The sequence below is a fragment of the Stegodyphus dumicola genome, chromosome 10 (genome assembly GCF_044657685.1).
Source record: "Stegodyphus dumicola isolate Sdum_Otavi_A_Nest chromosome 10, ASM4465768v1".
Lineage (NCBI taxonomy): Eukaryota > Metazoa > Arthropoda > Arachnida > Araneae > Eresidae > Stegodyphus > Stegodyphus dumicola.
In genome coordinates this window covers 64,459,485-64,487,278 of record NC_140777.1, presented here as the reverse complement: position 1 = coordinate 64,487,278, position 27,794 = coordinate 64,459,485, and the positions used below count along the sequence as shown (strand labels likewise).

The following is a 27,794-nucleotide window of genomic DNA, read 5'->3' as shown; positions in this document are numbered from 1 at the left end:
ACCTTTATTATTCAATTACTAACAAGAAAAATTGGGTACTTTTCCGTTTCGCCGGCGTAAATCTCGCCAAGCAGACTTTATTGGCGACAACAGACAGTATACACATAAAAAATATTAAAAAAATCTTAGTTCTAAGAATTCATTTTTTGAAGGCATAAACATTTTAATATCGCTTAAAACTTTATAAAAAGCCGATAAATAAAGACAATAAATTTGTAAAAAGACATTAATTTAAGAATTTACTATGCTTTCATGGTTCAAAATCCTAATTCGCCGGTTTATATCACGTGACCCCAAGCTATCTCATCTCACGTAAACTACTCTACAAAAATCTAATGCTCTCAGTAATTATCTACATTAATTTCAAGTTAAATCTTAATTTGGAACACAAGTTTAAATGCAAGAAATATTTCAATTCGTACGAATAGCTTACTTAGAAATTATGTAAAACTGCAGTGCTTTACTTCGCTAATGTATCCTTATTAGAATTGATGAATTTAACCCTTGACTTTACCTTTTCTATATTTTCGGCTTCGGGTAAGAGCTGTGATTGCATCCTAATTGACTTAACTACTGAAAATGGCCTTAGACATAAAACTGAACTATCTGATAAAAATTCTATGTAATTATATGCCAGTATTGAAAAAACCAATCAATCTGATAAGAAAAAGCTGCGACTTGTTTTGAAAATGAGGCGTAAAAGGTTACCAGCGAGAATATTCCTTTTGGCATCGATTGTACCATTATTGGCGACTTTATCGCTTGTGCCGGCAAAACGGAAAAGTACCAAAAATTGTTTAGGCATCGCTACATGAGTCATTACTGAAGTTGTCATGTTTTGATAAACATGCGGTGATGAAAGGAAAGTATAATAAATAATGATTCCCAAGGTTGGCGTCAGATCAATGATGTATCTATGTGGAATGTTTCAGTTTGAGATGTGTACCATAAAGCGGATACGCAGGAATGAAACCAAGTTACTGATCCTGATCGTACATATTTATGCTAAAAGGTTTGTTTCTTCAATAACAATGTATTTCATTTAGTGTCAAAGTGAAATTAAGAATTGGCACACTCCAGATGTTTTATTATGCTCGGAGGGGGGTGGAATCAAATGTGCATGCGTAAAACCTAGGAGAAAAATGTTGTTGGTGGTTTTGAGGTCCGGATTTTAGATCATTTCGGATAATGGACGTCTGGATTTCAGACTTTGTACTGAATTTCTTATTTATTTTGATTAATATAGCAATTGGATTATATGGATGATCTTTAACTTTGTTAGAGATTTCTTGCTGGTAACTTTATGCTTTCTTGACTACTGTTATTATAATGACTTTTGAAATTGCTTGTTTTCATGAATGTGTTTGATTGATTTAGAAATTCTGAATTTTCATCCACAGAGAACCCGTTGGCGCCGTTGCTGTTTTACTCGCCAAGTTCACCTATGGTTGATGGGCGTTGGTTATGAGATATTAAAACACATGGAAGTAAGCCGCGTAAACATGATATTTAAAGAATATAATCAAAGTAATTAAAGAATAAGTAACATAAATTCACGTTAGCAGAGAAAACAATATATTAAGCATATGAAAGTGAAAATTCAAAATTAACTGGTTAAACACGATGCACGAAAATAAATTTGTATTTAATTCAAGTTAGCACAGAAAACAATATGTAAAGCTTAATGGAAGTAGAAAAATCATGTAATATTGAGCTTTGTAATAATGACCCTTTTTCTTGGCAATTTCTTGGGAAAATTGAGATCTGTCTTTGAATATCTTTCAGTATTATAAAATTCCAAAATATTTATGTTTTTAACAGTGCAGTTTCTAAAGAAATTGTGAATTTACGATTAATATCTTCATTGCATAATTTTAAAGTACTTCCAAAACTACGATTGAAAATCCATTATGATCGCATAAATGAAATGAATAGATATTCTCATTTAAATAGAAACTTAATTGCAACTGATTACATAAAAGTTTTTTTAGTAATAAATTATATTCTTCTCTGACTTATTTTTTTAAATTTTATGTATATGTTCATGTATTGCACGAAAAAACCAACATATTAACTTTACATTTGGCATATATATTTTTATTAAGACTTGCTTTTTTGCATGTAACCAGGGTTCATAGCGGTCCTTATAAGTGCTTATAAGTCCTTATATTTGAAAATAAAATATAAAGGCCCTTATAGGTGCTTACTTTTTCTTTAAAGCCCTTATTTTTTTGTTTTTAGTGCTTATTTTTTGCTTTTAGTGCTTTTTTTTTAATGAACGCGCTATTTTCCCCCTACCAAAGCCGAAACTAAATAAACAACTTTTCTTAATATTGAATGTCAGGTGGTGAATCATACTCCCGGAAATAGCTTTTCCCCCTTTCTCTGCATTAACATAACCTTTGGTGCGCACAAAGAGTACAGACAGGTGCCCGTCGTTATATTGGTCAAAGAATTGCGAAAGCTGTAGAAAATTTCGGTACATTCGGCATTCTTTTCCTCCCACCCAAATACTATACACGTTTAAATTTCTATCCAGATCTTAATAATTTGCATTCTCGTTCCGCTTGGTCAGTTCATATTTGTGTTTATTATGATCATTATGCTTATATTATGAGTATATGTATGAATGTTTATAATAACAGTTGCAGTAACTGCTGAAATATAGTAAACTTCCAAAAATGGTTGTATTTTAACATAGCGTTTTAGGAATAATACTCGGAATGGCTTAAATAAAGGGAAAGTAATCGAATAGTCAAAATAATTTAATTTTTTTTGGCCAATACATTATATAGTGCGAAGATTGGGAGGTTCTCCCCTTTCTCCCCAAAATCTCAAATATTGAAACTGTTACAAGTTCGCTGCAAAACAAGCAACGGACTTTTTTTTTTGTCACTTTCCAATCTGGATTGAATAGGACTAAAAGTTCTGCGGTCTACCAACCCAAGCGAAGAATGATTCTATTGCGGAAATTTAACGCCGTCTGTTGAAAATTAGAATGAAAAACACCCCAGTTACTCATATTTAGTTCTTTATTCTCCCAATTTCAGCAGATGTTGATTCCGATTGCGTAATATCACGTAGGGAAGAATTATGGCACACGTATTGTGCAATAACGTTTGCGATATTTCGCAGAGATAATTAATTAATTAATTTTGATGTTCTGTTTGAGATTTGTTTATGAACACTTAAAAGAGTTTTACTGTGCTTGCTAAGCAGAATATTTTTCAGTTCCATTGGTTTATTTTTATATGATTCACATATCAAAATGTCAAAAGCATTTATTTAGCGGAAAAATCTAAAAAGTGGCCACAGTCAACCCCCCCCCCCCTCCGCTCCTCTTTTTCAAGTTACGCTCAACTGTCCGAATATTCGCCAGTTTCCAAGTATGCGGCTTAGTTAAGCTTTTACTGTTAAAGGATGACTGCATGAAGCAAATTTCTGTCTTCTGATTTCAGAAATGTTCCTCTTTTTTACTTAAATTACTTTGCTTGCAATATCTGTTAAGAGAAAACTGATATACAATGAAAATTTAGAAAATATTCAGAATTTAGATTTAAATTATTTAAATATTAATATGAGTGGAAAAATAAATTGTATTTATTATTAGGTTCCAAGCAAATACAATAAATATGCCTTATTATTATTTATTTTCTCTATTTTGAACTGAAATTTCATCATTAAATCTTGTAATATAGTTTAGTTCTGCATAGTTTTTTTTTCTTTTCTCTCATTGTAAACTAGTTCTGTAAATTGAACTGTTATTTAAAATTTAAAGGGAAAAAAAAAGTAATTATTTTCCATGGTTGAGGTAATGCTTATTCTCTCTTAATAAATACTGCATTTCTCATATTTTAAATTACAAGTCTAATTAAGGTTATGCAGTTGTGTATAATGTCATTAGACAGGTGCTTATTTTTTTTCTTAAAATGTGCTTGAAAAGTGCTTATTTTTTTAACTAAAATGTGGCTATGAACCCTGTGTAACTCATAACGAGAACCAAGGAATATATCATTTTTTGTGCACTGCTTTGCAACTGATATACAGCTCATCAGCAGCTAAACAGTAAAGTGACTGAACTCTGGTAGTTTAGTTAGCCAAGCTAATGGGCAAGTTGCATGATTGTTTTCATGGTATTCCCAATATGTAACGTGGATTCAAACCAGTGTCCTTCAGAAAGACCTCCTTGAAGGCATCTTTTCTTTTAGGCAGATATCTCTCCCATGCTTTTCCATAATTTAAACAAACCCAAATGATGTATGCTGCTAAAAATTTTATTTAAAGTCCATATTTAATAACATTACAAAAATTGCAAATATGGTCCAAGTTAGATCATTTTTAAATGCATATATTTATTTTAATTACACTAATTGTATATATTTATTATATGAATATTTTAAATGTCCATTTTATCATTAATTATTATTAATATATTTATGGGCAACATTTCTTTTTTGATTGTTCTGTCCAATGTATCCTTGATTTTAATTTCACATTTAAATTTTCACACCATAATTTTATAAGTCTTCTGAAATTTAGTCACAATTTCACTCAATTTAACCGCGTAGTTCACAAATGCAGCATAAAAACTATGTTAATATCAGTCACCAAGGATGTATGGATTAGGTTTTTCATGCATAACCATGAGTTTTTGAGTATCCATAAAACTATTCTGTCATTTTAGAGAATCAATAATACTTTTTATTTCAGTTTAATCATCTCTTTGTGTGTCACACCGGAAATCTTCTCAAATGTTATTGTTTTGTTTATTTCATGCTTATGACTGCATAAGAAGACTTAAGTGAAACAAATGTGTCACAAGCAGTGACACTGAGATGTTATTTCACATATAACTGAGAAGTACAGCACTAATTAGCACTGTAATTGTTAAAGAAAGTATCCTGGCTTGTAAAAAGCTTCGTTGCATGTAATGTGAACTTAATAACTTTATCATTTTAAAAATAAGAAGGGTTTGTGTGTACTTAATTCAATATACAAAGCATGTGAGAGCTAGCTGAAAAAGGCATGCTTTTGTGAATATTTTCTAGGGTAAATAGGCTCATGGAAAACCACGAAAATGTCACAAAATTCACAAAACACATACGAAAAAAATAACCTGCACAACCAGCTCGTTTTTCAGGATTTGAGCCGAGATTGAACTACCACTATTCAGCCTTCTTAACCACTCGTAGGACTAAATATGTAATATGTAATATCATGTAATCAAAAGTTAACTATGTGTTGTGTAACAGGATTGCTTTCTCAAGTATCGAGGTAGGAAATACTTAATCTATTCTTTTTTTTAAGTGTTTGGTCATGGTATTATTCATTACATGTACTTTCCATAATTCATATAGAATATTAATATTTCTACTACAAGTGTCTTTTTTAAATTTTTAAGTGTTTTGCTTGTTGATATTCTCAAAATTGTATCTGATAATTAGTATAATAGGTATAAATACAGTAGACATATATAATCGATCAGGAGTGGCTAAACTTTATGTCAGTGAGAACCACAACTGCATATTTACATCATAGGTGAAGTAGGTTTCAGACAGCAAGAAATGTCGATTCCAAACAATCATTCAGTGACAGTCTTAGTTCAATAAGAGCCATGTGCCTGTAATAAATTAATGAATGCATGACTTTTAATACATCCATTTTACATAAACAGTTTTTCAATGTTATTTTTATCAATTTACTTGTAAACAGTTTAAAGCATTTTATGTTGAAACAACTGCCTGTCTTTCATAGTATATTTGACAGTGCCAATAATTTTCAGTATTGAAATTCTATTCAGTAGCATTGTTAATAAAACTTTTGAAGAGTCATTTGCACTTGGATTCATTACACAAGTAGTGGTTTGCTAATTTTGATGACTTTGAGTATCCATAAAACTATTCTGTCATTTTAGAGAATCAATAATACTTTTTATTTCAGTTTAATCATCTCTTTGTGTGTCACACCTGAAATCTTCTCAAATGTTATTGTTGGAAAAGCATTAACAATATATTATCTGGTTAAAGTTTTAAGCCATAAATATTGTTTTTCTCATAATTTTAGATGACCATACCAATAATAAAAACATTACTTAATTAATTATTTAAAATGCATATTTTGGCAGGTGATGAAGTCAAAATATTTTATCGGTTGGAAACCTCATGATTCTGTGTGCTTAACGCTACGTTAACAGCCATGTTACCAATTATCATTAACCCCTCTCCCGCCATATTTTCTTCCACAAACTAGCATCTGTCACCGAAAACTTCCTTTATTATATGAAAATATTTCTATCTATTTGTTAAAAGTTCATAAATAATAACGTGAAAATACAAAAAAATAATAATAAATAAGTGAAGAATAATTTAAATTGGCAAATGCGAACAATGACGGTGATAATTCAACAAAATGAACGTTAGAGGAATGGTTGCAACCTTCTTACAAGCGAATAGGTTGAATCTGCCGGATTACCAGGTTTGAACTATTATCGCCAAAGTTGGCGATGTTTACATTTGCCGGGTTCTTTGCGGAAGTGTTCCGAAATTCTAATTAGATGTAAACAAATTTCATTTAATAATAATTAAATGCCGTGTAAAGCTTCAAACTTATTTTTTTTTTAACTAATACTTAAAAGATCTAACATTGTGGTTCTCAACCTATTTTGCCCTATTCCACCCCTTTCACCATTGCTAGAAGATCATTCCCATCATGCCCTTCCTTTTCAGTACTTGAAAAATGCATATATATATTTATTTAGATTGCTTTTGAACTTACTTTATAAATTAAACCAAAAAAAGTACAGAAAATGTTGGTATATACCAGGATTCGAATAAAAATAGTTTTTTATATTTATAAACCACAGCTGCCAACTCTGCTTTTTCTTCTGGTCTCCTGGTAGATCACCAAATCTCGATAAACTTGTCTCAGTTGCAACAAACAGGGCGAAAAGAATGACCGGGGTAAGAAACGTTTTTGTTATTATTTTGAAAGGAAAAATCAGTGACAAGATCTTACTTACCATTGTATCATTCATCAAGAAGCGCTTTGTGCTCGACATTTCCAGAAGAAATTTGCAAAGTTATGGAATTCATAATTACATTATTGTTAACCTCATTATTACTACAGCTTTTAATCATCGCCAGTTTAAAGAATTTTTAGTTGAAATGGAGAGCGAGTACTCAGATCTTCTGCTGAATAATAAAGTGCGTTGGTTATCAAGAGGAAATGTTTTGAAATGTTTTGCATCCTTATTAACAGAAGTTAAAGCATTACTCCTTGAAATGAGTGTTTATAATCCAGAACTAATGAATGATCAGTAGATCCAAAAATTTTATTTTATGGTAGACGTTACATCTCATCTAAATCAGCTTAATCAAAAAACTATAGGGAAGAGGTGTGTGTGTGTGTGTGTGATTATGGCAAAGCCTCGAGGGCTATCTGCCTAAGAGGAGGGATGCCTTCGTGGAGGACTTTCTAAGGGAAACTGGCTCGTTTTTAACACGTTACACATGGGGAAAACCACGAAAACGCCCATGCAGCCAGCCCGTTCGCGGGATTCGAACCTCCTATAGGGAAGAGGAAACACAATTTTTCTGATGTTGGAAGAAGTTATTTCATTTGAAAGCAAATTATCTCTTTCTGCTCAAGATTTTTGAAACAGAAACTTTGGTTCACTTTCCAAGCCTGTTGAAACATTCTCAAGAAAATAGATCTAATATTGACATTTGCCATTTCAAAACAACAGTTTTATGACAGAAGTTTTTCTCAGCAGGTTTCAGGAATTCTGAATCAGCAAAGCAACATTAGCCTTTGTTAAAAAACCTCTTAATACTAGTGCAACGGAATTGCATTTCTCTGTTTAATATTCACATTGGCAACTCTGAAATCAATTGCTGAATTTAAAAAAAAAAAAATTATGAAACTTGAAATTTGAACATTTTAAGTGCTGATGTAGAAACATTGGAGAAAAATAAATGTGTGCTTAGTTCACAGCACAAGTAATCTGGAGAAGGAAAACATGTGGAATAATATTATTCCCGACTCATGTAATCAGCTTAAAAAACTAACGTTTGATGTTTTTCTTATTCGAGTCTACATATTCATACGATCAATAATTTTCAAGCATGAACTTTTTGTCAAGAGTAAATAGAGAAGTCATCTTATTCATGAAAACTTGTAATAAGGCTTAAAATGAAAAACAACATACAAAATGCAAACTTTTCAAGAAGATGCAAGGCCATTGTTTACATTAGTGTTTTGTTAGTCATTATTGCGATTCAAGTTTTTCAATATATTGCAATTCTCTTTTATCAATAAAATAGTATCGTTATTAAGTATAATATCAAGTTTTATTCGACATATATATATAGTTTAACTAAGACTTAAAAACTGAAATATTGAGTTAATTTTAGGGAGTGTTGTGGAGCGAAAAAAGATGTAGAGTTGAGAAAGGTATAAGATGGTTTGGACATATGCAGAGAATGAATGGAAGAAGATACTTGAAAAGAGAATACAAGTATTAATAAATACAGTGCTGAACTGTTGATAATTGACTCTGTTGACTAATGAGTTTGCCTTCACTGGCCAAAGGGATATAAAACTGAACTGAGAGCAAATTGTGTGCCATCTCAAACCTTTTCTGCTGCATGTACTATGCCCTAAAAGGCTGAATTGTTATTATGCCCAACAGTGTTATGTTGTTATATGTAAAGATTTTAAACAATTATTTTTTTGTAACTGTTTCTGAAATTATTAACTTAGTGTTTTATGTTCAGTTTCAGCAGTTTTCTTAGTGTTGATTAAAGAGTTACTGTTTATTACATTTGCTATTCCTTATTACTGCACTAAAGGCTATGATTCTGTATACATTAATTAGCAGCATGTTTAAATTCTTAGTTAAAGGTCTTCAATTTAGTTTCATAATTATTTATTGTATACCTTCTTCATATTCATCTTAAATTTCAGAAGAAATTTACTTCCCAGTTTAGTCCTTTGAAGCAACTTATATGTAAATATTGTATAGCATATTCTGTTATGTACTGACTATTGAAATGCATTTTTATTTCTTTTTTGCAGGACATTTTGCAGTTTGAAGTCTCTATGTACTACTGAGGTAAAAAAATTCTTTTATATCTAATCTGAAAATGAAATATTTTTTCATAGGCAATAAATTCAGTTCTTGACAACTGCATTCTAAATTAGAATTTTAAGCACATGTGAGAAAACAGGAAAGTGCTTTCCAGTATTTAATTTTAAAAAAAGTTGAATTTTTATTTTCAGAAATCATCTTAAATTTATTTAATAAAGATCATGGCAAATGATTCCAAAATTTTTGGTGCATGTTTTACTTGTCCCCAGAACTTTCTGAGTTGTCCTGCTGTGGATAATTTCTACATAACCACTGAATTTCTGTGATTCTGATTAATTCAGGCTCCTAAGAACTTGATGTTTGTGTCATTATTTGATTTTTAGGAAAGTGATTATTCTAAACCTCATGTTTATAAAAAAATTTACTGTAGTTTGAAAATATGAGTCTTGGATGATAATATCAGCGACTCTTTTAAATATAAGCTACAACTTGCTTAAAAGTATCTTATGCAGTTAATGCCACTAGATACCTTTCAACATAAAAAACATCTTCAGAATTATTTTTATTTCTTGCATTTGCTGCAAACATGAAAGAAAAGAAAAATCTTATAATTAAATTTTGTTGCTGTTAAACATTTCTGTAGTAGAAGATAAGCATGTTTAATTTATAATACTTTTTATGTATTGTTTGACATATTTAGAAGTATTAAATATGTATATGATGCACAATTTTGAAATCTACAAAATAAATTTTGTTGTATATAAAATTTAATTATAAATATTGAAGTAAAATAACAGACAATAACATTGCAAAATTAAAAATTTACTCTTACAAACACTTCAAAAAAGTGAGAATAAAATGCATTAAAAATTTAAGCAATATTTTTTATAATTTAAAAAAGTATCTCTTCATATAGTATTAAAAAATACAGTACAAAGTTCGAAATCCGCACTAGCCGATTCCGGATTTGGGATATTTCCAAATCCTGTGGGGGGCTGTAAAGTAATGTTGCTTTCTTACATTAAATTCAAACAAATAAATTTGTAACAAGTTTTTATTTTTAAGCAATAATATAATCACCCTCGTTATCAGCAACCTTTTGCCATCTAGTATGCAGATTTCAATCCCAGATCAATAAAAATCAATTGGTTTTTGAGTAAAATATCTCAAGATGGCATTTTGGACATCATCAAAATTTTGAAATTTTTTGTTACTAAGAAAATGTTGTAGGGATTGGAATAAATGGAAATCCGAGGGTGCGATATCGGGCGAATATGGTGGGTGAGGCAGTACCTCCCACCCCAATTCATTATGTTCTTCCAGTGTTCGTCTTGCACAGTCGTGTTGCAGAATGACGCCTTTTCCGTTGACAATCGCCGGATATTTTCCAATTAAAGATTGGTTCACTAGATCCAATTGTTCAGAATAAAGGTCTACATTAACAGTTTTTCCAGATTTCAGCAATTCAAAATGAACAATTCCACGAATACTCCACCAAATACCCAGAAGTGCCTTTTCGGGATGTAAACCCTTTGTAACCCCTATTAAAACTGCCTTTTGAGTTTTGGATTATCATATAGGACTTATTTTTCTGTCTCCACTAATCAAGCGATCAAAAAATGGTTCTGTATGGTGCCGTTGAAGCAATACATTGCGTGTGATGGATAGGTTGGCTTTGTTCTCTTCGGACAGATTATGGGGGACTCAAACACCTGCTTTGCTTATTTTTCCATTCTGCTTTAAATGTTTTTGGTCGACCAAGGTTGGTTAAGAGTGTTTGACAGTTCCTCGATTGTTTGACATTGATTTGCGTCCACTTCTGCCCTTAGCATGTTGTTGTCTATCGTTGTTGTCGACATGCGTAGAAACGACATTACTTTTTGGTCCCCCTAATAATAGATCATAAATTTAAATTTGGTAAGATGGCATGCAGAAATTATACAATTAAAATTATGAAATTGTAATTTATGAAATAAAGAACAATTATGATCTAAAGGGTATCAAAATTTACAAAAGAAAGCTTAATATTTGTTTACTTTATTAAACATTTCGTTCAATGCAAGTTGTTTAAGATGCTCCCACAAAAAATTCAAAAAGTTCCTTTTTCTTTTTTCTTGTGTCATATACAGTGGACTTTCCAATGCCATACTCCTCACATAATTTTAAGACGAATATGCCTGTATGCATTTTTTGCAGCAATTCCACATTTTGTTTAATGGACTTCTAAACATGGTTTCGCTTTGTAGATCCCTTTTGTAACTCCAGAATTGGAAACTCTTTTCGACATAATCGAAAGTTCAAGCTTAGTTTTTATAAAATTTCTGTAATAATAACAGTCTGCGAAAATTAATAAACTGGGTCAAATTAGAAGGTCAGGGAGCAGCGCAGTCTGCTACATTAATTTAAAATGCCTTAGAATCAGTAATGATAATTTTAGCCTAACTTAATAGCGTGTGTTATACGTTATTGGCTATGTATCACAAGATTGGCAACGAAACCCAAGTGGTTTCGCTAAATTTTGTCTTGCTCCTATAGCGTTCTGAATTAAGCCTGAATTGTAATAGTTTAGTTTTTTACTATACCTACGTTTATTTCTTGCACATGCTTCAAACTAATATGAGTCCTGAATAAATAAACTCCCACATATATACTTAAGGCTTTATCTAGGGCTGGCGCTTGAAACCGCCTGGTGTCGCCTCTACAGGTCCTAAATTCTGCTGCAAAGCGCTTTTGTAAGTTCTAAATTTTAACCATGCCTAAACTTTGGATCCCAGTGCTTTCCCTAAATCATAAATACTTCTCATCCCTTAATTTTGACACTCGGTGCTTTCCCAAATTCCAAAAATTTCAACTTCCCTAAATTCTGCCGTCCAATACACACATATCTATAGTGCAGGACGGGTTTAAAAATTTTGCTTTTAATTTTTAGCCTATTATTATGTTTTTTTTTATATGTATGTATATAGGCATAAATAAATGCAACAAAATAAAGAACAAGGTTATAAGGTATTTCTCCCGCCTTCCTAGCATCCCTTCGTGGTATAGTGGTTCTGCATGCTGAGCCGGTATTGTCAGAGGTCCGTGGTTCGATTCCCAGCAAAGGCGTTGTTAATTTTTCATCTTGCCTGCTTCCAGAAAAAAATACCTAATGTCTCTAAAGTGGCGCCCGAACTAAAAGGGTGTTTCATGAGGATTCTCTGCGCCCAGGATTTGGCGATTGGGTCCCCTAAAAACCTCAGTCGCCCTTTCAAAAGGGGAGTATGTAAGGTATTTCTCGTGCCTTCCTAGCATCCCTTCATGGTGTAGTGGTTCTGCACGCTGAGCCGGTATTGTCAGAGGTCCGTGGTTCGATTCCCGGCGAAGGCTCTGTTAATTTTCATTTTGCCTGATTCCGGAAAAAAATACCTAATGTCTCTACCAGGTATAAAATATCAAAGAAAAAAATCTTAAATATACAATGTTCATTAATGTATGTATATGTATATAATATCAATATAAATGTTAGGTTCTGAAGCAATTAGAAAATTTTTAATTACACATACACACACATATATATATACATTTTATAAGCATATATAAAATAAAGCGATTTTTAAATTACTTATATGGTTTGTTGTGGTTTATTTAAATATAGCAAAGCACTCGACGGCTATCTGCCTAAGGGTAAGGATGCCTCTGTAGAGGACTTTCTAAGCAAAACTGGATCGTATATGCGTTATACATGGGGAAAACCACGTAAACGCCCATACAACATGAAAATGGATTGTCTGGTCCGCACTTCTTAAGCAGAAGTATCACCAGAGCCAATAGGCTAAGGAAATTTTCAATTTTGGAGCAAGAGCTCAAAGATCAAATAATGCCAATTAGAATTTTTGAAAGACCTAGTTAGAATTTTGAGGTCTTCTGACTAGGAGATGTGTTGGCCTCGCCAACGTCTTTATTGAAAAAATACATTACATAGCATGTTTTTATATTTACAAAACAAATTATTTTTTGAACATAAATTGAGTTATACAATGCAACATAGAATGATAGGAAGAACAAAGTAAAGAATCAATATTAAGTATTACAATAATTAAATGATTAATAACATGGCAAATAAAAGTACAAAGGTATTACATGATACGATTGAATTTACAAGTACAGATCTAATTCATTGTGATATGAGTATTCCAATATAAGTACAATAATATTATATAATACAATCAATTTATAAGTACAGATCTGATTCATTATGGTATATGTATTCCATAAAACTTGATAACAAAGATCGTCCCTTGTCGTTCTTAATTAGTTGTTTTAGAGTTTCTAAAGTTATATTTTGTTTGAAAATTTCTCTACGTTTTGTTGATACACTGGAACAGTCTATAATCATATGAAGTGCATCTGCGGATTCACTACCACATTGACACTTGCATGTAGATTCCTTTAGTTTGAATCTGTTAATATAAATCGGAAAGGCTCCGTGATTAGTGATAACTTGATTTAAAAAAAATCACTGAAATGCCGTTTCTCCGAAACATTCGGTAGAAGTGTGAACGTATGTCGTCCTGTTTCTTCATCGTTCCATTGTCTTTGCCATAGATCGAGAGCTTTCATCTTTGTCGTCCTGATGCTATTACTCATAGGGATCTTGCAGTCTAGGTACGTGTTCGAGTAAATCCCTTGTTTGGCTAGCTCGTCGGCTTTTTCATTGCCGGCAGTGCCTTGGTGTCCTCTTATCCAATGAAGCTTTGCTTTTGTAAAAGTCAGTAATTTCTTTATGGCGATAATGTTCTGATTATAGATATTGTATTTATGGATAGACTTTAAAACAGCCTGGCTATCCGAATATATATGCGCAGGACTGGGGTGTGATTTTAACCATAGTAATGCCGACTTTAATGCTAAAGTTTCAGCTTGATATACTGTACTAGTCTTATCCAGTTTAAACATAAATTGATCGTGACAAACTCCATTCATGAAGGAACAGAAGCCAGCTCCAGTGCCGTCTTCACTTTTTGAACCGTCCGTATAAATTTCTAAACCTTTATTGATTGGAGGCTTGTTGTCCCATCCGAAGACTTGAATATGAGCTGGATGAGAATGCCATTTAGGTACTGGGAATTCAATCTGATCCCGTGAAAGTTCTAAGTCCTCATATTTAAAGTCAGTCCATCCTCGTTTGGTACGTTGGATGATGCTTTCCATGTCCAATTTAAGATCAAGCGGCATAATTCCAGCAATCACTTGAAGAGCTGCAGTAGGGGCAGTCTTATAGCTTTTAGTCATTGCAAGAAGTGCTATGCGTTGTATAGAGTTTGTTTTGTTTCGCATTTTTACCGTAGGTGGGTACCACCAGACAGGACATGTGTATACTATGGTACGCTCTATTGCACGTTTATAAAGTTCTTTCAGAACTGGTTTGGGCATCCCAAGTAATCTAAGAAGATTGTTCATTATTTTACAAACTTTAGATTTAATATAATCTAGATGAGGTAGCCAGGTAAGGCATTCATCTATGACTATTCCAAGATATTGAATGGATTTTTGTTGCTTAATGGTATGATCGTTCATCTTTATTGTCGGTGCTGAATAGGCTGCACCACGCTTTTTGATTGCTATAAACATAGACTTTGACTTTTCGGGAGAGAATTGAAGTTTGCACTTGAGTGCCCATTCTGATAGTTTTTGAAGCGCCAACTTTGCCTTGGTTTGAATTTGCATATGCATAGATCCTGTTACTAGGAGTGAAACGTAGTCCGCATAAGCTTGGATGTGGATTCCATCTTCAAATTCGAGTTTTAAAGCTATATTCATTACTATATTCCAGAATAGTGGTCCAGAGTTGGATCCTTGTACACATCCTTTTTCTTGTTTTATGGAGTATTGAACATTATTTATTTCATAGATTATATGTCTATTATCCAATAAACTTTCAATAACTTTATAAATATTTAGAGGACATCCCAGATTGCGGAGTTCCTGTAGTAGGAACGGCCACCAAATATTGTTGAATGCACTCTTGATATCCAAAGAGATAACATTGGTGTAATTATTATTACGTCGGTTTGCTTCTATTTGTGAGACTATGTTGTCCTTGATGGCATCTGCTGAGCATTTTCCCGCCGTGAAGCCATATTGTTGTTCACTTAATTTGGAATTCGATACTAAGAAATAAGTCAATCTGTTAGTGATTAATTTATCATAGACTTTACTCCATGCGTTAAGCAAGCAAATAGGGCGGTAAGCATCAGGAAGCTCACCATTTTTTCCTTCTTTTGAGAATAATACTAATTTCGCTGTCTTCCAGCAGTTAGGAAATATTCCTCGACGGAAGAGTTCATTAAGTAACGCTACTTGTAATTGTGGGTTAGCATAGAAAACTTCAGCTATAATTTCTTTAGATATATTGTCCATTCCAGGTGCTTTGCCTGGATTGAGGGATTTGATAGCATTTTCCACTTCTGGAATCGTAAACGGAACATCATTTATTGAATTATATGGATTCCTTAAGTTGTTACGAATTGTCGTATGAAACTCCGTGTCTTCGCTGATTATATCTTTAGGAAAGTGGTAATCCATTAGGAAACGTATAGTTTCTTCTATTGTGGAAGTCTTGGTTTTATCTGGTTTGAGTAACGCTTTTAATTGTAGAGGGGATTGCATAGTCCCCTTAGCAATGTCATAGTGTACCCCGAAGGGTGAACTAGGACTTAGACGCTCCAGATATCTTTTCCAGGTTGTTCTTTTGGCTTGCATAAGCTTTCTTTTATAGAGAGCAAGGTCTTTTTCATAGACTTGCTTATAGTGTGCCCTTAGTTCGTCATCATGAATACATTTGTGATAACGCTTTCTCAAAGCGAGGATTCTTTTTCGTAATATTGAGAGTTCCGGGGTCCACCAAGGGACACCTTTGTGTTGAGTTTTAACATATTTTCCCTTGGCGTGGGTTGCCAAGTCACAGTATTCCTGTATTTTCTGAGTCCACTTAATTATAAGTTGATTAAGATCAACTGTATCTTTAGGCAAGTAAGATTCCATTGAACCAAAAAAGTGACCAATTTTTGCCTTCAGTAAGAGCCAATCCATTTGTGTAAGTTTATATTTGACTCTTTGAGTTGAGCTAGAATGTTGATACGTAATTTCAAAAGAGATATAACAATGATCACTTAAAGTGATACAGTCCATAACTTTCCAATTATGAATGAAAGACGTGGAAGAGATTGATCTGGAAGCTGTAATATCAATCCAGCTCTTTCCCCTTGTGCAGTTGTAGGTAGGGGGACCATCCGGATCGTTTTCAACAGCCAGTCTATGCATTGTTAAGAATTCTCTAAGTGTGCGTTTTCTGGGATCCTTGAAGGGGGAGCCCCAGAGCACACTTTTCGCGTTTAAGTCGCCAAGGAGAAGAAGATCATGTTGATCGTCAAAGTAACGTTCAGCTAAGTTTAACAGAGTAGTTAAATCTGTTAAGTCCGTTATAGGTTGAGTATAACAGTTAAAAATGGTTATTGTCCTATGTTCAATCTTTAATGTAATAACATTTAAAGTAGAAGAAGCGTAAGTATTCAGAACCGTAAGTCGTGGGTTAACCACCACTGTGGCTGTTTTGGGGTGGTCATTTGGAGAAAAAATGTTTGAGTCGGAAAGCCAGACGGCTTGTCATTGATACAGTATGGTTCTTGAATAAAAATCAAGTCGTATTCAAAGATACAAGTCTTTAGTTGTGCTGTTGCGACATGTGATCTCGCTAAATTAATTTGCAACGCTTTTATATTTTGAATAAGTTCTCTAGCCATAATTGATTTTTCTTCGAAGATCTTCAATTTCTAGCTGTCTGCTAGGACAGTCTTTTGAGAAACTTGAGTGCTGCTCGTCAAGGTGCTTATCACTATTCGCATTTCTTTCTGCACAATGAATACATCTTTGGTAGTTATTGTCACAATTTTTGTGGGAATGTCCCACTTCTCCACAATGTCCACATGCCTCTTCTGTTTGGCATTGTTTAGAAATATGTCGGTATTGGCAGCATTTAAAACACTGCGTTGGTCTGATGTATTCTCTTAAATTGAAACGTTCCCAATTAACGCACAGTTTGCGTAACTTAGTAAGTGTTTGAAAACCTCCGGTGAGGTTTCACAAACCCAATGATTTCCGTTCTTATGCTTGATAGGAAATTTAACCTGTAGGCCATCACCATCGATGCCTTCGTTTTGGGCTAAAATGGCTTCCTTAAGTTCTTCCTTAGTCAAGTCCCTTGGAATATCATATATTATAATTTTAGGAAGCCTACGTGTAGGACGAACAATTTGTAGGTCCTTTTTAAGTTCTGGTACAGTATTTATTTCATTTTCTAGCGTCTCTATGTCTTCCGCTTTATTGGTCTCTATTAAGAGACCACCTTTTGCCTCATTTTTAAGTTTTTTCACTCCAATGTGGAGCTTTGTGGGATCAATAGTTTTTAAGAGCTTCTTTCTGATGTTGTCTGGTTTATCCCCTTCATTTGTGGGGTATAAAATAGTGACATGTTGTTTATCTGGTTTTCTCCATGTTTTGGATCGGTCACGAGCTGGACGTTTAAGTACGTCCGCATAAGAGTCTTTAATGTTTGGCGTTTGATGAATTTGTCCTTCCATGTGTGCCATCTCGACACACTGTTCAGTTAGAAGGTTGAACATCAATTGAAATTGATGTCGAATATCAGCGGCTACTGCCTTGTTTATGCCAGAAGCTTTATTTGTCAATATTGTCTCTAAGGTGGCAATATATGCCTGTCCTTCTTTGAGAATGTCTTTAGAACTCATTTTGATGTAGGTAGAGTTATTCAACGCTTAACTAAATAAGATGCACTGGGTCTGTAGACCGACCTGGTACCCTGGGGTTCACACCAAGTCAGTAAGTAGTAGGCACTTTTGCTCAGGCTTTCGACCCTCCTTGGAGAGGGAGCCCCCCGACCTTGCCAAGGTACCCGAGCACTGGGAAAGCACGAATGAACAGGTGAAACAAATATTCAAAATTATATCAATTTTGCACATTAATATCGCATTTCAATCGCATACAAATCGTATTTCTAATCGCTTTCCCCGGGGAGCGTAAACGCCCATACAGCCATTCCGCTCACTGGAATGCGAACTCCGGACCGAACTATCACTGTTTAGCGGCTTTACCACTCAGACGCTAATGAACCTTCTCCTCACATATACATGCATATATATATTATAATATTTACATGTAGAACATATGTTATGGTGAAATACCGAAATCTGGAGAATGTCGACTTTCACCGGTGAATGTTGAACATATAAGAATATATTTCTTCTCCGTAATTCAGTCACGAAAAAAAGCACTTGAGACTTAAAATAAGAACTTAAAACACACAGTACATTGAAAATGAGAAAGGAAAATAATAGAAGTTAAAAACTTACTTAATTATACAGTGCGTTCTAAATGAGAAAATAAAATAATAGTAATAAAAAGCTTACTAAATTATGTGACTCAAATCTTATTTATTGCAACAACTTAAACTATTATGACTTCTTATGAACTCTCTTTTCGACCTACACCAGAGCATATCTGTGATTGTCGACATAACACCGGTGAGGGTCCGAATGTACAAGAATGTAATGCAATATTCGATCTTTCACCGATGTATGTGGTAAATGTTGTCATTCTCCGGTGAAAGTCGATATTCTCCAATTTCGGTGTTTCACGGTAACATATACGTACACATTAAATTATTAAATTATATTTGCATGTCGATAAATTATATTTACAGGTTGATCATTGATAAAAAATTATAAAATATTGTACGGAATTACTTCGCTTCCTAGATTTTTCGTAAGCTTCATCATATTTCTAAAACAGAATCTAAGTGGTGATCCCATTTGCAAGCTGTTTATATATCTTATTTTTTCTGCACTGAATTATATTTAGAGAATTATTTCACATGATTATAGCTGAAAATGCAGTTTTACAAATGAAGAATTTAAAGGCAAGAAGAGAATTAGGTCCTTTTCTAATTATTCTTGAAGCATTTAAATTAAGAAAAACAAATGGCAGATTAATAGAGATCACTGAAATAAAGTGCTCACAGAGGACAGATTAATATGCAAATAAATTTTAGTTTTCATTAAGTAAAACAGAATTCATCTGGCTTCTGTGAGAAAGGAATCAATCCAAGAAACTATTTTTCTATTTTCGCAATCATAATTTTTTAAAAAAATATTCAAAGAATTCATATTCAAACATTGCAGTCTATTATAATCAGTAATAATTACCTAAAATGCAATTTTAATCAATATTAATTCTCATTTTCTCTTTGATAACCCCTCTTTAGAGTTAAATAGCAGTCACAGCATTTTTCGGCTACATTTTCCTTTATAATATGCTTACGTTTTCATTTACAACTTTTAATACTCTGGGAAAATTTCAGTATGAGAACCCAGAAAATTATTCTTAGTGATGCTAAGATTATTGATCATTGTCATGCCGCTGTGCTTCAAAAGAAATCCTATTGTTTAAAGGTTCATATCCTTAACCTTCCGACGTTCATATCCTGGCCTTAACATTACATTCATATCCTGACCTAAAAATAAAAGCTGCGAGTCAGAATTAAAGGGGTTGCTCATAGGCAACCTTAGTTAAAAAGAAGTTAGAGGAAATGTTAATCAATGCATAATATTATCTTTTGAATTAAACACTAACACACTATTTGATCAAGTTCAAATAGAAAACAGATATTCGGCATTTGATTTGAAAACAGATTAGACTTGCAAACAGATATTCGGCATTTGTAAAGAAAATAAGGATGAATCAATATGAGTTTGTTTTCTGATTGCAAAACCATCTTAAGATACTATCGGATTTAATCTTTAAATTATTCCAATAATATTCAGAATAGTGGGGAGCCACTATTCTTAACTAAAATTCACTAACACAAATCCTATTTTGGGTTGAAATGATTTTCATTAATTACGTTTTAGAATCTATTAGGTTATTTTTTTATAATACGCCGAGAGGTATTTTTGAAAATGAGCAATGCCTTTTGCCAGGACTCGAACCTGAACCTCTCGAATACGCGCCTAGTGTGCTAACCGTCACACCACAAAGGCATACTGGAAGGAGAGAGAAAATACATTATCCCTTTTAAAGGGCAAATGGAAATTAGGAAACCCGATCGTTAAATCCTGGTTGTGAAGAATCATCGTTCACAACATTTTAGTTCGAGCGCCACTGTAGAGTCATTAGGTTATTTTAAAGGAGCTGTGAAAAATGTGCAAAGGAGTCGCCGGAACTTGAACCTGCACCTCTCGAATACGCGCCGAGTGTGCTACGGTTACACCACGAAGGCATGCAGAAAGGAGGGAGAAAATACCTTATAACGTTAATGAAAAAATACTAAAAATATCTAAAAAGTTAATTTTTTAGTTACCTCAGTTTTTGTACTGATAAATGATAAACTATTATAATATGAAAGAACAAAAGGAATAAAATTAATTATTTACTGATATTTGAGAACTCACTTTTTTACTTCCTTGTACGAAGTAAGTTGTAAATAATGAGACAGACAGTGAACGAAGTAAGTTGTAAGTAAATCAAACGAAGTAAGTTGTACTTTTGTAAGAAGTGTCGCAGCCATGAAAATTTTCGGGTATCATATTTCAATGAAAATACCCATATATTAACTGCTATCAGATACAATGAACGATGTTTTTGCATGACATCTGTAGATAAGAACAGAATAAAGGACTCTTTTTCCCAAAACGGTTTGCAAAAAGGATTTAAAATGGATTCAGGACAGATTTTTTTGTGATGTCTAGATGTACGTATGTAAGTATGTAGCTCGCATAAATCAAAAACGAGTAGACTCAAAACGTTGAAATTTTGTATATGATATAACATGTAGTTGTGCACCTACCTTTTTGGTTGGATTCGGCTGCACCAAAAGTGTATAAATAAGCAAATATACCCACTTTGTAACTCAGCTGCGTGAGCTCAGTTTTTTTTAAAAATAATTTTTATATATTGGTAAATTGTGCATGTTTTGCTTTAAAAATGATTGAATTATGTTGTTCTTATCTCCCAGTTAAAGTTCTTATGCCTTTAGTTAATCTGCATGCAATAGTTGTAGAATTATTAGCTATTTAAAAGTTTTTTAAGTGCGGCTAAGCCTAATTTTTTTTTACTATAGCTGCCATATTTGTTTGCATTTGAAACTTAGCGAAATAGTGAATTCAGTTTCTGCACTTTTAGTGTCTTTTTGCCAAGTGGGACCCAAAGTAAAAGTTTTGTGCACCGAAAAATCTGCCTTCTTGTCGCTGGCATAACTACTTGTTTTTGCGTAGAAACAATAATTTTAATTGTAAAAATTGTTTTTTTTTAATTGTTTTAATTGTATTTGGTGTTTCAAGTCTCTATATTTTGCAATTTTTAATAAAGCTATTTTGAGGTTTTATGTATTTTTGTCTTGTCGCAAAGTGAGAATTGAATTAATTGAAAGAGAAAACTATCTCTAATGAGAGAGGAAATAAGTTTCAATGAAATGCAGAAAAAAAATGTGCGTATAATTTAATATTCCGCGCAAGGGAAGTCGTGGTCTACATATCAGACTTTTTAATGCTGTGCTTACAACAAGAAGTGAAATAGATTTTGACAAGTAAATATAGCAGTACAAAATTGGGTGTGTTTCATTCACTATATGCGTAAAGTTCTTGATATTATCTATATCCATCACATTTAGGAGCTCACTTTCAGTTATATTAATACCAAATAATTCAGTGAAATACTTAAACCAGCTAATTTAATAAAAAAAATTCACACTTGTATTTTCGTACACTGAAAATTTTCTTATCCGTAATATAAAACACAGCACAAGAAATAAATATTTTGCAAAACAGACAAAAATATATATATATATATATTAATATTTAATAAGAATAAATCTTATTATGCAAATTTGAAAGGTAGTTCTGAATATTTTTTAATTGGCTGTTACATTGGCGAATGGCAACTGTGTGATGAAATGACTTGAAAAAGTGGTGGCGCTGTCTGTTACAAAAGTAATAACTAAGTACCAAAATTCGCCACATCGCAAGTCACGACAATACCCCTTTCCTGGCTCCCGGCCACTTTATAGTTGAGAAAAACGGGTCATAGCAGTACAGCAGTAAAGTCGCTGAACGCTGGTAGTTTGACCTGGACTCAATTTTGGGCGAACGGGCTGGCTGCATCGGCGTTATCGTCTTTTCCCCCATACATAACGTGGGTATGAGTCAGTTTTCCTCAGACATTTCTCCAGGAAAGTATCACTGCCCTTACTGAGGTAGTGTGCTATGCCGTAATCAAATAAACCAAGCCAAAAATGTGAAGAAAACGACGAAACTGCGATGCAGCTAGGATATGAACCCTGTTCGAACTACCTGTTTTCACCTATTTTTCCGCTTTGCCTCTGGTGAGCTAAATACAATTTGAAATGAATTGTATTAAGGAACTGGCAGAATTGAAGACTTTTAAGATTATATGACTGAATGTTGCTAAACATGATAGAAGCGGTAAAGCCATGTAAGAAATTATTTGACTTTATATGATATATCTCAAGATTTGTAAGCAATAAAAATAAACAATTCTCCCTGAATAAAACAAAAATCGGCTGCGTTTTCTTTCGATCTAGTTCCTTTCCAGTTTGTAGAATTAAGAACTAAATTACGTTTAGACTTTTTAAAGGTTCATGTCGTAACAAGCAAACCTTTTCTTTATGTTTGAACGTAAAGAGCTCTTTGTCCCCGCTAAGGTCTTTGAAATATTAAATTATAAACTGTTAGCTAAAAGTTGATTACGTTCGATTAGTAATTTACTTAAATAAGTGATTAGACAGAAATTATAATTATTTAATCGTCCATGTATGAACTTTTTAAAAGTCGCACAACATATTAAGCAGCAAGTTTTCTGTTTATGCTTCAACCTAAGACAGACAGAAGTCTTTCTTCCCGCAGGGTGTTGATTTTGATTGATGTATTGAGATTACGGTAAAGCACACTAGAGCTATCTGCCTAAGGAAAGGGATGCATTTGTGGAGGTCTTTCTAAGGGAAACTGGCTCGTATACACATTACACGTGCGGAAAACCACGAGAATGTGCATGCGGCTAGAGGATTCGAACCTCGCCCGAACTGCCAGTGTTCAGCAACTTTTACCGCTCGGCCGCTAGTGGGCCTCTCCTCGCAGGTCGAAAGATCAAGCTTAGAGCGAACAAAGGGAAATTCTGTGTGAGAGAAAGCTAATTGTGCAGCATTTTAATACAGAATTTTTTAAAGACCAGATAAAATACTGCATTAAAAAATGTTTGATTGGAATGTATTAATTTCTTCTCATTCAAGGCGATTACACTTAATTAACCATTCACTTTTTGTTGGGAATTAACAGAAATATTTCGAAAACTAGATCATTTGGGATACGGTTTATATGCTTTCACTATAAAGAATCAAATTGGAAAAAGGTTAAAAAATCGCGAAGAAAAGTCTCTTTTCTGTGTTATAAGGGCAAAAAAATATCTTTTACTTATATATGCTATTAAAGAAGTGTGTGTCTTAATACAGTGTAAATTGATGGTTTAAAATTCATTTTATCTGGTAGTATCATTTAACTTTTACAGTGAGTGTTATTTTATCCTACGAGTATCACCCATAAGGAAGGTTTCTTTCTAGCAAGTTGTAAAAAAAGTCGATTGCAAAATTTGTGTCGTATTTTTAACTGCCTACCTTCAAAGTGAAAATCTGATCTTTTGCTTTTGTTTATTATTTGAAAGAAAATTACTAAGTAGTAGCATTATTTTCAAATAATAATTGTGAGGGAAAAAATCAAATAAATATAAATAAAAAAAATTTTGAAAGCATTCAGATTTTACATTACGCCCAAAGGGGCGCTTTTTTAACATTTTGTATGTTACCTTTACTTATTAAATATCATGTTCTTCGCATTTAAACCATAAAATTCAGTTCGTCAGCAATATTGCAAAATAATGTTAAACGGGGCATAGCTTTAGAATTTCCAATACACAGTCTCGCGCTCTGGAGATAAAAATGATTTTTCCTTACAGTCTTGCCGTTGTTCGCTTTGAAATCGTGGAGTTTGTTAATAAAAAATTTGTTAAAGTTTTACAAAATATAAAATCGAGAATTAAACAAATTCTAAATTTCGGCTTCCAAATGCCCATATTTGGGTGGAAATGTTCAGTATTCAAAGTTTGATGACTCTAGGTATTGTTGTTTTATCACAATGCGAGAAACATACAGGGGTTGGACAAAAATATGGAAACACCTTTAAAAAAACATGTTTCTTTGCTTAATATGAGGTAGGAAACCCGTTGGCATCCAAAACAGCTTGCAGTCTTCTCGGAATGGATAAATACAGTTCCTGTATGTTTGCCAAGGGAATATTATACCATTCTTCCTGCAAAACGGTGGCAAGTTCAGGTAACGATGTTGGCGGTGGATAACGAGAACGCACTTTCCGTTCCAATGTAGACCACAAAGGTTCGATAATATTCAGGTCTGGTGACTGTGGTGGCCAGGGGAGATGGGACAACTCATCCTCGTGCTCAGAAAACCAGTCCTGGACAATGTGAGCTGTGTGAACAGGGGCTTTGTCATCTTGGAAGACACCATCACCATCGGGGAACAAAGTTTGTACCATGGGATGAACTTGATCGGCCAAAATGTTCACATAAGTCTTGGCAGTCATGTGCTCTGACACAGTTATCATGGGGCTAGCAGAGAACCACGATATGGCTGCCCAAACCATAACAGAACCCCTGCCATGTTTCACTCTTGGCAACAAGCAGTCTGTATTATAGGCTTGAGATGGCGTTCTTCAGACGTAAACTCGGCCAGAAGTGGGAAACAATGTGAAAGAAGACTCGTCAGACCATATTACTCGCTTCCACTGCTCTGTAGTCCAGGCTTTATGACTTAAACACCACCTTTTCCTGTTACGGGCATTAGCATCACTGATGAGTGGCTTCTCAATTGCAGCACGGCCAGCAATTCCCTGTTTATGAAGCTCCCTTCTAATTGTTTTGGTACTCACAGGGTTTAATAACACAACATTCATTTCAGCAGTAACTTTTGCAGCTGTGGTCTTCTTATTTTTCGTCACAATTGCCCTTAATGATCGTCTGTCACGATCACTCAGGACACACTTTCGTCCGCGCTGTGATTTAGCAGATGATGTTTTTCCGCTTTTCAAATATGCGGAATAAATCTTTGATACAGTACCTCTTGAAACACTAAACACCTCGGCTACCTTGCTTACGGAAGCACCTACCATACGTGCTCCAACACTTTGCCCACGTTCGAAGTCTCTTAACTCTGACATAATGCAATGACAACCTCACATAACTGTACTCCGACAACAACTGAACTGTTTACCACATTTACGAAGTTGTATAGGTGGCGTCAGTAGTCAAAAATGCCAGCGCCACCTACATATTTCATTAAAATCAATCTTTCTTTTCAAACGTGCATTTCACAAGGTGTTTCCATATTTTTGTCCATCCACTGTACATAACATTCATGCAGACTCTTCATTAAATATAACACAACGGGGCTCTAATATTCGGCGGCAACAATTTAAAAAGTGAACCGACATTTATAGTGAGCCAACGTAGAATGCTGAAACGAAATTAATAATGTCCTTCTGGGCAAATCGCCTCTTTGGAAAAATAAAAAATACAATTTATTACAATGATGGGAACGAAAAGCGGAATATTGGGACATTAATTTATTCAGAAATGCTTATAAGGTATTTCTCCCACTTCCCTAGCGTGCCTTCGTGGTGTAATGGTAGTACGCTGGGCCGGTATTCCAGAGGTCCGTGGTTCGATTCCAAGTGAAGGCGGTTGCATATTTTTGCATCTTTTCTGCTTCTAATTAACCTAATGACTCTACAAGTGACACCCAAATTAAAAGGGTTGTGGATGAAGATTCTCCACACCCAGGATTTGGCGACTAGGTCCCCTAAAACCCTAGTCACCCTTTCAAAAAGGGGAGTATATAATGTATTTCTCCCACTTTCCTAGCGTTCTTCGGGTGTAATGGTTCTGCACGTTGGGCCGGTATTCCAGAGGTCCGTGGTATTCCCGGCGAAGGCGGTTGTTAATTTTTCATCTCTCTGGCTTCCAAAAAATCCTAATGATTCTACATGCTTTATTAATGTCGCTTTTAATTTAGATGATTTTGTAGAGTAAACCATTAGGCCAAATTTTGTCAAATGCGATGTCCAGGAAGCAGGCAACGAAACAAGATTTATTATTAAAAGCTTCTGCAATTTTTTTCTGCTAAAATTGAGAATTAGTTGTTGAATGTCCTTGACGAAAGCCGAATTGATTATTCTGAATGTTGGAGTGGGATCTGACCTTTCAGGTCAGGTCAGGTCATAACGTTATACTTCAAGTTTTGTACTAATAAAAGTACATTACTTGACCTGTTATATTATCCATTAAAGGCCTTAGAAATGTATTGGTGCTTATCTCATAAGGATGCATGTAAGTGGTAAAATAGATTCCTGAATCACAGTGTTAATTCGAGATGTTGATTACAAAAGTGACATCTATGCCAGGGATGTAATTTCAATTTACTAACGTAAGTCAGAGGTGCTGGTCACGTGTGCTATTTCCGTGATGTTGATTGGCAGAGTCGAGAGATGCTCAAGATGACATATTTTGCTTTATATTAAAATAAATAATAGACTATTTACAAATCTGATGAATAGAATTGTATTCTAACATTATCAGTAAACTTAGAAAAATATCAGTATGATGATGCTGATGCATGATGATTAAAGAAAAATATAACTTGAGTATAGAGGTGTAGCTGCTAATCGGCCAATACAGTTGCAGATAAATAAGGTAATTCCTTCAATAAAAGTTCATTCAAGGTTCAAAAGAATTGAAGTATAGCAAAAATCTTGAGTAAATACTGAATAATAAAATAATAAAATACGATGATGAGTATATACATATGTTACCAACGAACATTGTGATGAATTGTCCTTGGTCTTTTGTACGGCTGTTCTATAATGTAATCGTAATTGCCCATGTTTTTGACGAGATTTGAGGGATGATTTTCGATTTTATTGTAGAATTTATAGACGGTCTTTAGTATTTCTTCGTTAGTTGTGTTAATTTTCATATGTCTATGTAGGACTTCATTTCTTACGAACCACGGAGCACCCAGCATGGTTCTTATGATTTTATTTTGCAATGTTTGCAGAGGCTTTCTGTTCGTGCATGCTGCTGCTGCCCACTGGCGAACCGTAAAGCATTACAGGACTTATGAGTTGTAAATAGATAATTTTTTTTGTATTTATGCTCAGTTTCGAGTGTCTATTGATTATTGAATATACACTCATAAAAGCTTGCATAGTTTTGGCTTTGGTAGCTTGTGGATGAATTTTAAAATTAAGTTTGGAATCTAGGTTAATGCCAAGATATTTGACTGAGTTATCTGTATTGACTGGTTGATTATTAATGTACAGATGATCGCATACAGGTCTTCTATTAGTGCGTTTGAAGATGATATTAGTACTTTCCTGTGAATTAATTTTAATCTTCCATTTTTGGAGTCAATCTTGGATATTATTAACAGCATTTTGCAATTTGTGTTGAGCATAGGTAAGGTTGATGGATGTAGAAAAGATAGCAGTACTATCAGCATACTGAGCTAACTCAG

The 27,794-nt window shown here is 33.8% G+C and overlaps 1 long non-coding RNA gene across 5 annotated transcripts in view; it reads right to left on the bottom strand.

The window, feature by feature from the left end:
* The window catches only part of LOC146994989 (uncharacterized), a 129,654-nt gene that overhangs the window by 42,369 nt on the left and 59,491 nt on the right, over window positions 1–27,794 (bottom strand). For 2 of the 5 annotated variants that reach the window (XR_015043421.1, XR_015043419.1), the window contains one exon: window positions 4,259–5,620. The exons of 1 other annotated variant lie outside the window; for it this stretch is intronic. This is a non-coding gene — a long non-coding RNA (uncharacterized LOC146994989). Of the gene's footprint in view, window positions 1–4,258; window positions 5,621–9,831; window positions 10,978–27,794 lie in introns of those variants that run through there. 2 more of the 5 variants (XR_015043418.1, XR_015043420.1) reach the window with 1 other exon arrangement.